The sequence below is a fragment of the Rattus norvegicus genome, chromosome 10 (assembly GCF_021556685.1).
Source record: "Rattus norvegicus strain SHRSP/BbbUtx chromosome 10, alternate assembly SHRSP_T2T, whole genome shotgun sequence".
NCBI classification, from domain to species: Eukaryota; Metazoa; Chordata; class Mammalia; order Rodentia; family Muridae; genus Rattus; species Rattus norvegicus.
In genome coordinates, this window is record NC_141543.1 from 96,413,575 (window position 1) to 96,425,000 (window position 11,426).

General features: G+C 47.1%; 1 long non-coding RNA gene across 1 annotated transcript in view; it reads left to right on the forward strand.

Moving 5' to 3' along the window:
- Positions 1–8,549: 8,549 nt before the first annotated feature.
- The window catches only part of LOC148003132 (uncharacterized), a 3,401-nt gene continuing 524 nt past the window's right edge, over positions 8,550–11,426 (forward strand). Inside the window, exons 1-2 of the long non-coding RNA XR_015632163.1 lie at positions 8,550–9,412; positions 10,568–11,426. The exon at positions 10,568–11,426 is cut by the window's right edge and continues 524 nt beyond it. This is a non-coding gene — a long non-coding RNA (uncharacterized LOC148003132). The remainder of the gene's footprint in view (positions 9,413–10,567) is intronic.

The window sequence follows — 11,426 nt, forward strand, 5'->3', positions numbered from 1 at the left end:
GAAACCCTGTCTTAAAAGAAAAATAAGAAAAGAACGGGGGGAAAGTATGCTAGCACATTTATTGGGGAGTTAAGAATTTAAAGCCAAGGGGTTGGGGATTTAGCTCAGTGGTAGAGCGCTTACCTAGGAAGCGCAAGGCCCTGGGTTCGGTCCCCAGCTCCGGAAAAAAAAAGAACCAAAAAAAAAAAAAAAGAAGAATTTTAAGCCAAGCCTGTCCAAGTGCGATGGCTCACAGCAGGAATCGCTGTAGGTAGGAAGCAGAGGTGTAGGATCCTAGTGAGATCAAGGCCAGCCTGGAATACAGTGTAAAACCCTCTCAGGACTGGGAGTATGGCTCAATCAATGGTAGAGCAAAGCCCTGCAGCCAGAGGTGGTTTTAGATTATTCCTAGCCCGTTGGAGTCTGAGATAGGAGAACTGCCTTAAAGGCCAACCCAGGCTACATAGTGAAAGCCTACCTGGACTCCTCCCCCATGTGACAGTACTGTATATTAATACACAAGTGTAAGTGAGTATGAAATTCCGGTGCTGGTGGAACAGGTGCAGTTAATACATAAGGGCCTGCGCTGAGCTGAGTCAGAGGAGCAGCATGGGAGATACTGGGCTTGGAGTTTTAATCTTTGTGTGCTAGTGCGCATCAGTAATCCCAGCACTCAGGGTTGATGCCGTAAAATCTTGTTCAGTGCTGTCCTGGCTGTGTGCCAAGACCTGGCTGAAAAATTATCTTAACCTTGGTAGGTAATTACTTGTAGGTCCCTGAACGCTTAGTTTCCTTGAACTTAAGCACTTCTCCTTCCAGACTGTGCCTAAACAATTTTTAAAAATCTTTCACTTTTAGCAAAATTGTCTCCTTTTCATTGTGCCCTTAAACGCCTGCTTCAGTAGCAATTGAGAGGAGAACGTGCTTTTTCTACCACTTGAATGTGGTCACCATGCCATCCATGTGACCTTCAGGCATACAGACCAAAATAAACTTTATATCTTTTTGGTGGTGTCACTTAGTTGATATGGTGTTTGATAGGTTCACGTGCTGTTATCTCTAGGGTGTGAGGGCACTCTGGTTGTGCCATCTGCCACACTGTTGACCACCAGGGTTTATTGGTTTACTCCAGTCAGCTAAGCATGTGTCCCCTCTTCCCACCATCAAAGAGAACAGCCTCCCCTGAATAGACTGGTCTTCTGTCTCCTGCTAAAACCTCCGGCAAGCTCCAGTTATCAAGTAGGCGAGTTCCTTGACACACCCGCCCCCATCACACATTTCCCATGGTCTCTGTTGAAAGGGTTTTAGCTGAATCATCTAATAGCTGCCAAAAGTGTGTGTGGTTTACACATTTGAACATGTGTAAGTGTAGATACGCACACATACATATGGAAGCCACAGGCGACTTCTTCATGACACCTTCCATTTTCAGTAGACAGTTTCTCTTTAAACCTGTAGCTTGCCATTTCAGCTAGGCTCTGGCTGGCAGGCCCTGAAGGACCCCTGTCAGCACTAGGATGGCTGCCCACTGCACCTGCTTTTATGTGCATGCTGAGATTCGAGCTTCCGGCTTCCCTGCTGGTGTGCCGAGCACTTCTGACCGGTTGTCTTCTCCCCAGCACTACAAACAGGTTTCTCATCTCATTCCTTGCACTCCTGTGTAAGAAACAGCTTTGTGTGTGTGTGTGCATTTTTTCTTTAGTTGGTTTGGGTTTATCTTTGAGGCAGTCTCATGTATACCAAGGTGTTATGAAATTTACTAACGAAGATAGCCTTGAACATCTGATTCTCCTGCCTCCTTAAGTGATAGGATTCCTACCAACCAAGCTATCTCCTTGGGAGAAAACTGTTCTATTTCCAGGGTGGGGTGGTTAAGATTTATTCTAATTGTGTGAGTATTTGTGTGTCTGTCCTTGTGGGTATATACACAAGTACCTGTGGAAGCCATAGACCTTGCACTCCTTTGGAAGCTAGAGGTAAGGTGCTTTGTTCAGCCACCCCGTGCCAAGTGCTGAGAGCCTAACTCAGGTCCTCTGCGAGAACACTACTTCCTCTTAGTCACTGAGGCACCTCTCCAGCCCTGGGCTTGGCCTTTTGTTTTATTCAGTTATGATCCATTGCTGCTATTTATGTTTTTTGTTTTGTTTTGTTTTTTAGTCCAGGCTGGCCTTGAACTCACAATATGTCTGTCTCAGCTTCCTGAGTGCTGAAATCAGATGTGCACCCAGGTACAAGGTTGTAGCATTCAGTGCTGGGTCAAATGTGACATCTGTAACCTGAGCACTGCACAGGCTGGTGCAGGAGTTCAAGGCCAGCCTGAGACATTTGGTGAGGCCCTATCTCTTACAGTAAAGAGGGCTAACGATACAGAGCTCAGGCCACAGTGGAGGCACATGCCTTAATCCCGGCAGAGTGGATCTCTGAGTTACAGCCACCCTGGTCTACAGAGTTCTAGCATCCAGAGATACTGTCTCAAAAGAATAGCTCAATGGTAGAGACCTTACCTAATGGTGAGAACCCGAGCTCAATCCTTACTATGAAGAAATTCAAATGTTGAGAGGTTTCAGGAAGCCAGTTTGAAGCTTGGTGTGCTAGTATAAACTGTTGGTAAATATTTTTAAAATGCCCTGCACCTTTTATCCCGCACTAGCACAGGCACCTGTAGGGCCTCGTGGCACTGCGGGGTATCTTTATCCCAGCAGCTCCACCCTGCCCCAAGGACTCTCTGACCCAGGCAGTCTGAGAGCCGTTCAAGCGTGGCACCTTGCCACGCTGACTTTGTTCCCGCCTCCCTTCCTTCTCGTCCAATGACAGGCCTCGTTTTATCTTGTGTCTACCTTCACCTGCGTAACGACATCAACCTATAATAAACCTGTAACTCCAGCACTCAGGGTGCTGAGGAAGGATGGCCATCCTCGTAGGACACTGAGAACTAATTCTCAAAAGCTGTCCTCTGACCAGTCGTGTCTTAATGCACAGGTGTGTGAGCATGCATGTACCACTCACTGTTTCGCTTGTTCTGTCTCCAAAGTTTCTCTGTGTAGCCCTGACTGTCCTGGCTATCCTGGAATTCACTTTATGACTAGAGTAGCCTTGAACTCACAGAGATCTGCCTCCCAAGTGCTGGGACTAAAGGAGGAGTGTGCCCTGGTGATAGGTAGGTAGGTAGGTAGGTAGGTAGGTAGGTAGATGATAGATAGATAGATAGATAGATAGATAGATAGATAGATAGATAGATAGATGATAGATAGATAGATAGATAGATAGATAGATAGATAGATAGATAGATAGGCAGGCAGGCAGACAGACAGACACACACACACATACATACAGATAGATGTTCTCTAACCTCCACACATGCATATGTCACACCCACACAGGAAGAAAGGCTGACCTTCCTGATACACGTGCTGGCTCTACCCTTTATACACTGCTAGTCTCTGTCACCACCCACTGCTGGATATACTCTTCACTGCCTTTTGGGTCTGTCACAATGCACTAAGCCATTGCTGGTCATTCTCTTACTGTCCTTGACTGTCATGGTCCCCGTACCTTCCCCCTCTCCACTTCCTTACTAACATCCCCTTTCCTTGCCTCCATCACCTGCATTTTAAAATGAAGAGAGTTTCTTCCTTTCTATCTTCTTAAACCCAAGAAAGCCTGAGTCCCTTGAATGCTGTCTGATTGAATATCTGAAGTGAATGAGTAGCTATGGCAGCCACCAAAACCATCCTTTGACCTCTTAAGCATTTCAGAGCAGCAGAAATCATTTCTAGTCCCATTCTGGCACCTGACTTGGGCTTTGGACTTCCTTTCCTGGCCTGATCCCTTTTATTCTGTTCATATGCAAAGCCCTCTGACCTTTTGTCTGCAAGGCCATGTAGAACTCTGGGAAGGTCTTTGCACAGTGTATTAGCCTTGGAATCACCCGTGGTGAACAGAGGAGGATGGCATGCTCAGGCTAGACCACAGGGTAATCTCAGTGCCTAGCTGAGTTCCACTCCGAGTGCCATTGCTTGTATTTTTTCCAGTGGCTAAGATTGAACCTCAGGGCTTCACACATGCTATGCAAAGGCAAGCAGCTCTACAATTAAAGCAGACCAGCCCTGGCTGAATTACCTGAAAATGGTTGGGTTGGGAAGGTGGCTCTAGGCGTGAAGCTGCCCAGAAAGAGTTGCTTAGGCGTATCTAACAGAGAACTGCTTCAGGAAAAAACGTATCCTCCTATGTCAAGTGCCAGCCACTCAGCTGGAGAGATAAAGTCAATGTTCTTTGAAAACTGATGGCTGGTTTGATGTGAGGCAAGTTCTGCGAGCTGTTGGAGCGCAGCCAGCATTCCTGAAAGGCATGCCGGGTCAGGGTGTAACTCAGGTCTTCCTCAGAGTGCGGATTCTATGGTGCAAAGGTGATTCTTCCCAAGCCTGACCTCTCTCCGGCCTTGAATGGGGGGCGGGGTGTTTCTCCTCCTTCCTCCATGTTCCCTTGGACTCCTGATTGGAAAAGCAAGGCCCTGCAAATTTAACAAGAAGAAAGCTTAGTTCATGAGACGTTGAATGTTCCTATAATTGATTCTATCCTTGGAGGCATTAGCGACAGTAGGGGATTCTCTGTGGCCTAAAAGATGAGCCCAGGACAAACAGTTTCTTTCACACTGTTTACAAAGGCCTGTTTTTGGGTCGTGGCTGCAGCTGCTAATTCCAGAGCCGGGCTGTGTTGGGCACTGCAGGTCTCGGCTTCTTCGTGCAATCTGCAGGTTGTGATTTGACAGCCATGGCTATGAGCTTCCCAGGTGAAACAGTGACGTGGCAGTCTGCTGCCACTCTGCAGTGAGCAGTCACGGTTCACAGCTCAGGTCTGTCGGCTGTAATCAATAGAACATGTATACAACGGAAAACGACCGAGTTTAGGGGCAGAAGGCCACATGTGGTTACTTGTTCCACAAGGGGTTTTTTAGGCACAGTCGCCAGGATATTTATCCTGAGATGAACCCCGGACCCATCATTCTCTGTTTTCCTTTCCATGAGTTAGTATTTCACCATTAAAATAGAAAATATCTGATTGCTTGTAGTGCCACACACCTTAATCCCAGTGGTCAGGAGGCAGACAGACAGATCTTTGTGAATTTAAGACTAGCCTGGTCTACGTAGAGAGTTCCATTCCAGCCAGGGCTACACAGTGAGACTCAAAAAATTTACAAAGATACATACACACACACACACACACACACACACACACACAGAGACACCACAACTTCCAGGGCTACTCAGCAGGAAAAGGCCATTGCCTTGCTGCCAAGCCTGTCAATCCAAATACCTAAATTTGATCACCAGAACTGACAGAGTAGCAGGAGAAACCTTAACTCCTAAAAGCCATCCTCTGACCTCACCGGTACATTGCGACACATGCGTGCACATACACATTACCCCTGATAAATAAGTATAACTTGAATGAATAAATTATGGTTAACCTATGGTCTAAGTCTTCAAGAATGAGATTGGAGGGTCCTTGAGCGCAGAGTTCAAGGTTAGCTTGGACAATACAGTGGAAACACCATCACACACATACATAGATGGATGGTTGGATATATTTTTGCCAAGATGGCAGCATATGCCTTTAAATACAGCTCTTGGGAGGCAGAGGCAGGCAGATCTCTGTGAATTCAAGGCTAACGCCTGGTCTATATAGTTAGTTTCAGGACAGCCCCTATCTCAAAAAACCAAAATGTGTGTGTGTGTGTGTGTGTGTGTGGTATTAAAGCACCCTTAAGCTAAGTATAGTAGTACATACTATAATCCCAGCACCTGAGGCAGGAGACACTTGTTTAGAAGAAACCATGCCAAAAAAATAAAGAAAGAAAAAGAAACCATGCTTTAAATCTTTATCAGCAGTAGCAGGGGGTCACTGGGCAGCAAACCATGCTGAAGGTAACTCCCTCATGGAACAATTTCCAGCCAGACAAAAGGCCTGAGGCTCAGGCACTCCATATACATTGAGCCCCATGGCAGGGGAAGCCTACAATTATGTATAATCTTATGACCACTGGTTGCTCTCAGTGAATGCATCTGTCCTTAGCATGTTGTTGTTTTTAATTTAATGTATATGAGTACACTGTCGCTGTCTCCAGACACACCAGAAGAGGGCTTTGGATTCTATTACAGATGGTTGTGAGCCACCATGTGGTTGCTGGGAATTGAACTCAGGACCTCTGGAAGAGCAGTCAGAGTTCTTAACCACTGAGCCATCTCTCCAGCCCCAACCTTAGCATGTTTTAGTAGAGTATTACCCAAGAGTATAATAGTTGCCAGACTCCCATTGGCCCAACCCTGAATGTTGAGTTGTTAGTTCAGCTGGGAATATTAACCCTAGAAACAGCACAACTTGGAAGAATCCACTTTGCAATGGATTGTTGATCTGGGATCTGGGAGTGACTGTGGGAGGGATCTCCCTGGGAAGAGATGCTGCTGAACTTAGATCAGGAGTTGATGGCTAGCACATCAGGACCCAGGGCGTTGGGTGGAGCCAAAGGTTTGTCAGGATAAGGCTGATCCCTAATCTCTTATCTAAGTAAGCAGAGCCCTTGCTGAACGAACGATTATATGTGCTGACATTCTGACAGTTCTTAAAACTTTTGCTATCCTTACACACACACACACACACACACACACACACACACACACAGAGAGAGAGAGAGAGAGAGAGAGAGAGAGAGAGAGAGAGAGAGAGAGAGAGAGTCGTGTACAAGCTAGGCAAATGCTATACCATTGAATCTACATCCCTAACGCTGACTTTAAGGCTAAAATGTAGAGCCAGGTATGGTGGCTTTTTATCCCAGCACTCAGGAAGCAAGAGGCTGGCAGATAACTGTGAGTTTGAGGCCAGCCTGGTCCACATCGTTCCAGGACAGCCAGAGCTAGCTACAAAGTCCTGTTTTAAATAAACAACAAAAGACTGAAATGTATGGTGGCATACACCTTTAATTTCAGTACTCAAGAGGCAGAGGCAGGAGGATCTCTGCAAGTTCAAAGCCAGCCTGGTCTACATAGGAAATTAGGACAGCCAAGGCTACATAGATCCTGTCCCCTAAACCATCTAAAAAAATTTTAGAGACTCAAATACTTTTCAGGCAGCTGTGACAGTGCCTACCTGTAGACAAAGAACACAGGGTGCTGAGGATGGAGAGTTGGAGGGCAGCCTGGGCTATAGTGATAGCCTGGAATGTGGGGTGAGGTGGAGAGAGAGGGTGCTCTTCTTATGTCTGTCAGGGATGTAGGTTAGTGATAGAGCTCTTGGCCAGCATGTGTAAGGCCGGGGGTTTGATCTCTATGCCACACATCCCCAAAGGTTGTTTGTTTGTTTGTTTGTTTGTTTGTTTGTTTAAGACAGGTTTCTCTGTAGCTCTGGCTGTCCTAGAACTCACTCTGTAGACCACGTTGACCTCAGAGTCACAGAGATTTGCCTGGCTCTGCCTCCTAAGTGCTAGGATTAAAGTCCTGTGCTACCACTGCCCAGCCTAAATGTCTCTTTTGTCATTACAGGGCCCTGTGAAATATGATTTGCCACTCTTTTGCAGGTGACAGCATCTGCTCGAAATTCAAGAGGGGAAGTAGTTTACCAAAGTCGGACAGATAGTGTTAATTACAAGGTAACCAGCTTAAAGAGAGTGACCCGAGGGTCTGGAGAGATGGCTCGTCAGTTACGAGTGCCTGCTGCTCTTCAGAGGACCAGAGTTCATTTCCCAGCATCCTACACGGAATGGTTCATAACCACCTGTAACTTCAGTTCCAGGGAGCTCAATGCCCTCTTCTGGTCTCTGTGGGGACCCACACAGATGTGGCACACAGAGGCACACATGTACATATGAACAGAAAAAGAATTTAAGGCAGCTTGATATAAATACTAGCTGACATAGTATATGTATGGACTTATACATTCTGCAGGCTAGACAAGTGTGTTGTAGTATGTAGGGCTGGGAGGAGGCAACACCTCCCCTACCAAACCTGGAACTTTAGTATTAGAAAAAGGGCAGCTGTTTGGAGTGTAATAAAAATTCCAGAAGTCCAAGAGCCAGAGCTCAAGCATGCACACATGGACCAATGAGATAACCCGGCAGGTGAAGTCTCTCGCTGTCAAGACTCACAACCTACATTCGGTCCCCAGGACCTATACAGTGGGAAGAAAATCCAGGAGTTGGCACACGTGCACACAGTAAATAAATGTCACACACACACACACCTCACACAGACACACACACACACACCACACACACACACACACACACACACACACAGAAATGGGCTAAATTGTGTTTGTTTTGCGAGACCCAAACGGTAACACATTGAAGAAAACCTACCCAGGAGAGAGCCTGTTTAGCCCGCCCAGGGCCATTTGTATCTGTCAGCACAGGGTTCCAAGCTTCCTCCTCGTGGGCGGTGAACACCATGGCTCTTGCCATGACCTCCCAGCCGCAGTCAGGCTGATGCTTAGTTCACTGTTCTGATGGCACCGTCCTGATTCCCAGTTGCTTTTTACTACGCAGCTGAGTCCCATCACTGGTCCTGGCGCTGTGTCCCTGCTCCTCCTTGGGCGAGAGCGGTTTTCTCTTTTTAAATTGTTTACTTGTTTGTGTGAGTATATGTGTGTGTGGGGTGCTCTCTTGGGGGAAGGGTGTGCTCACGCTGTAGAGGATGTCAGGCATACTCTACCTATCCCTTTGAGACAGGGCCTCTCACAGAACCTAGAGCTAGACCAGCAGCCAGAAGTGATCTTCCTGTCTCCCCTCCCATGGCACTGGATTTGCGGGCCAGAATTCTGCCTCAGGCTTGCTCTCTCGCTCCTCATGGGTGCTAGAATCTGAACACAGGTTCTCATTCTTGCACAGCCAGGTCTATTGCCCACAGAGCCATCTCAACCCCAGCAGCTGACTGGCCTCTCTTAAGTATTTTTTTGTTGTTTGGTTTTTATGTGGCCCAGGTTAGTATTGAACTCTTGATCTTCTTGTCTCCATCTCTAGAACATTGGGGTTATAAGCCTGCACCACCAAACTAAGTTGACACCCATGCCTTCTTACTGTGTTTTTCCCTTCCATCAGTCTGTTCCCTCATGATTACCCAGACACCATGAGATCATATGATATCTCCACCCAGTAGGTGCCTTCTGGCCTGCTCCTACCTTGCATCTACTCCCAGACACACATAAACTAGAGCTGAGACCTCTCCTAACCGGCCCATCTCTCCTGATCTCTCACTAGTGACCAGCGTTCTCCAGGTTCTCGGGGCACTGGGACTACAGCTCCGTCTTCCCCATGATAGCTGCACTCTGACCTATGCCGGAGTTCATGAATGTTCCTCTCTAGACTCGCTCACAGCCAAGTCTCAATGCCTAGAGTAGCATCTGCCACATACGGAGGACTCAGCAAATATTTCTGATTTCCCAGGTGAGTGCATAGAATGTCTCCTCGGAGCTGGATCCCTAGAGAAAATCAGGAAGTGAAGTCCTCTGAAACAACCGAGTGAGAAGAGCAGGGCCGGTGATAGATACCCAGGTATCTAGGAGGGGCTCCCAGAGTGTCCCAGAAGCCAGGCATACCTGTGCAAGGGATAGAGGCCATCAGCTACCAAAGGGAACAGGTCATAGGGGTACAAGGTATAATGTACATTCCCGGGTGACAGCAAAGATCAAGACACTTTAGAGATGTCCGCATCCCCGGGGACCGTGTGATTCCCATCTGGGAATCAACCCCTTGTTTTAAGCCTTTAGTTTATCTGAATAGCGCCTGAGCCTCTCCCCCCACTTCCAAGGCCTTCTAGCACCTCAAATTCTGTCTGCTTAAAAACCCACGAGAAGGGTTGGGGATTTAGCTCAGTGGTAGAGCGCTTGCCTAGCAAGTGCAAGGCCCTGGGTTTGGTCCCCAGCTCTGAAAAAAAAGAAAAAAGAAAAAACCATGAGAACACAAACGTCCTTGAACTCTTGAAGCCACCAGCTCTTCTCACTGTGGGCTTTGTCAGGTTACAGAATTCCCGTGACTGCTTCCTCAACTCCAAATCAAGTACCAGCAATGGCCTATAGCAAGCCCCACAGTTTAAGAGGCCACAGTCTCTCAGGGCCACCAGCCTCTGGATTCCTGGGAATCCATAGCCCCGCCTTTCCAGCGTGCTTCGTTCTATGTCTGTGGTTCTGTCTGTGGCTGCAGTTAGAGCAGCCGCCCATCCATTGGGAATTGGAGCCTGGAGAAAGTGACTGGGTTCTGTGCCTGAGAGTTCCAGGAGGATCCACTCTGCACCTCGGCCTTTCAAAGGATTTCAGTCTTGCCCTCGGGCAGGAACAGCTACTGCTTGGCACATTGCCTGTGTACTTTTTAGACACTTGGGAAATTGTTCAGATTTTCATTTATTTTGAAAATTCTGACTTTGGGGTATAGCTCAGCCAACAGAGAGCCAGCCCACTTTACATTTGGAGACTGCATTTAGTCCCTAGCACTGAAGAAAAGAAAATCAGAATTAAAAACAGATATAATAATGAGAATGTTAGTGAACCTAGACTAAATGATGGGCTTTTTGTGCGAAGGAGTTGGTTTTGTTCTTTTTTGCAGTGAACTCAGGGCACAGTGTTAGGCAAGTTCTCCACCACTGAGCTCTGCAAACCAGGCTGGCCTCGACGAACTCAGAGATCGCCTGCCTCTGCCTCCAGGATGCTGGGATTAAAGGTGTGTTATCATTTTGTTGTTGTTGCCCATGGAAGCAAAGTCACCCAGAGTCACAGTGTGGCCTGACCCTCGGTTGGCATCACCTCTTCACTGATGAGGGATACGTGGATGAACCCTTCACTCTCTCTTCCTCTATCTAACCCTTGCCACCTCAGGATCACGGATGTACCTGTGGGAAGAAAACCAGTAGTCTCTTGCATGGTGGTGGTAGTGGAGGTGGGGTTGGAGAGGATTGTTGCTAAGAGGGGAGCTTCCGATAAGAGGCATTTAGAGTACTAAGGGGCAACGTGAAGACTTTTATACTTACTCCTAAGGACAGCACTTCAATGTCTGTCTCTTAGTACTGGGCGTTTTCTTATTGTGTATGTGTGTGTGTATGGATAAAAAGTTCATGGATCTAATTGTGCACACACACATGTGGAGACCAGAGAACAACTTGAAGGAGTTAGTTTCCTTCTTCCACCGTGTGAGTTCCAGGGGTTGAACTCAAGCTGTCAAGCTTGACAGCAATCACCTTTACATGTTTTGCCCCATCTCCTGCCCCTGGTCCTTGTTTTGTGAGGCAGGGTCTCTCACCGAACCTAGAGCTCACTGATTTGGCTAACTGGCCAGCAAGCTTGAATCCTCCTCATTAGGGTAGGATTACGGTATGTATGTATGTATGTAAGTATATATGCATGCATGTATGCATGAGTGTGTATGATATATATATATGTGCATATGTGTATGTCTGTGTGTGAGTATA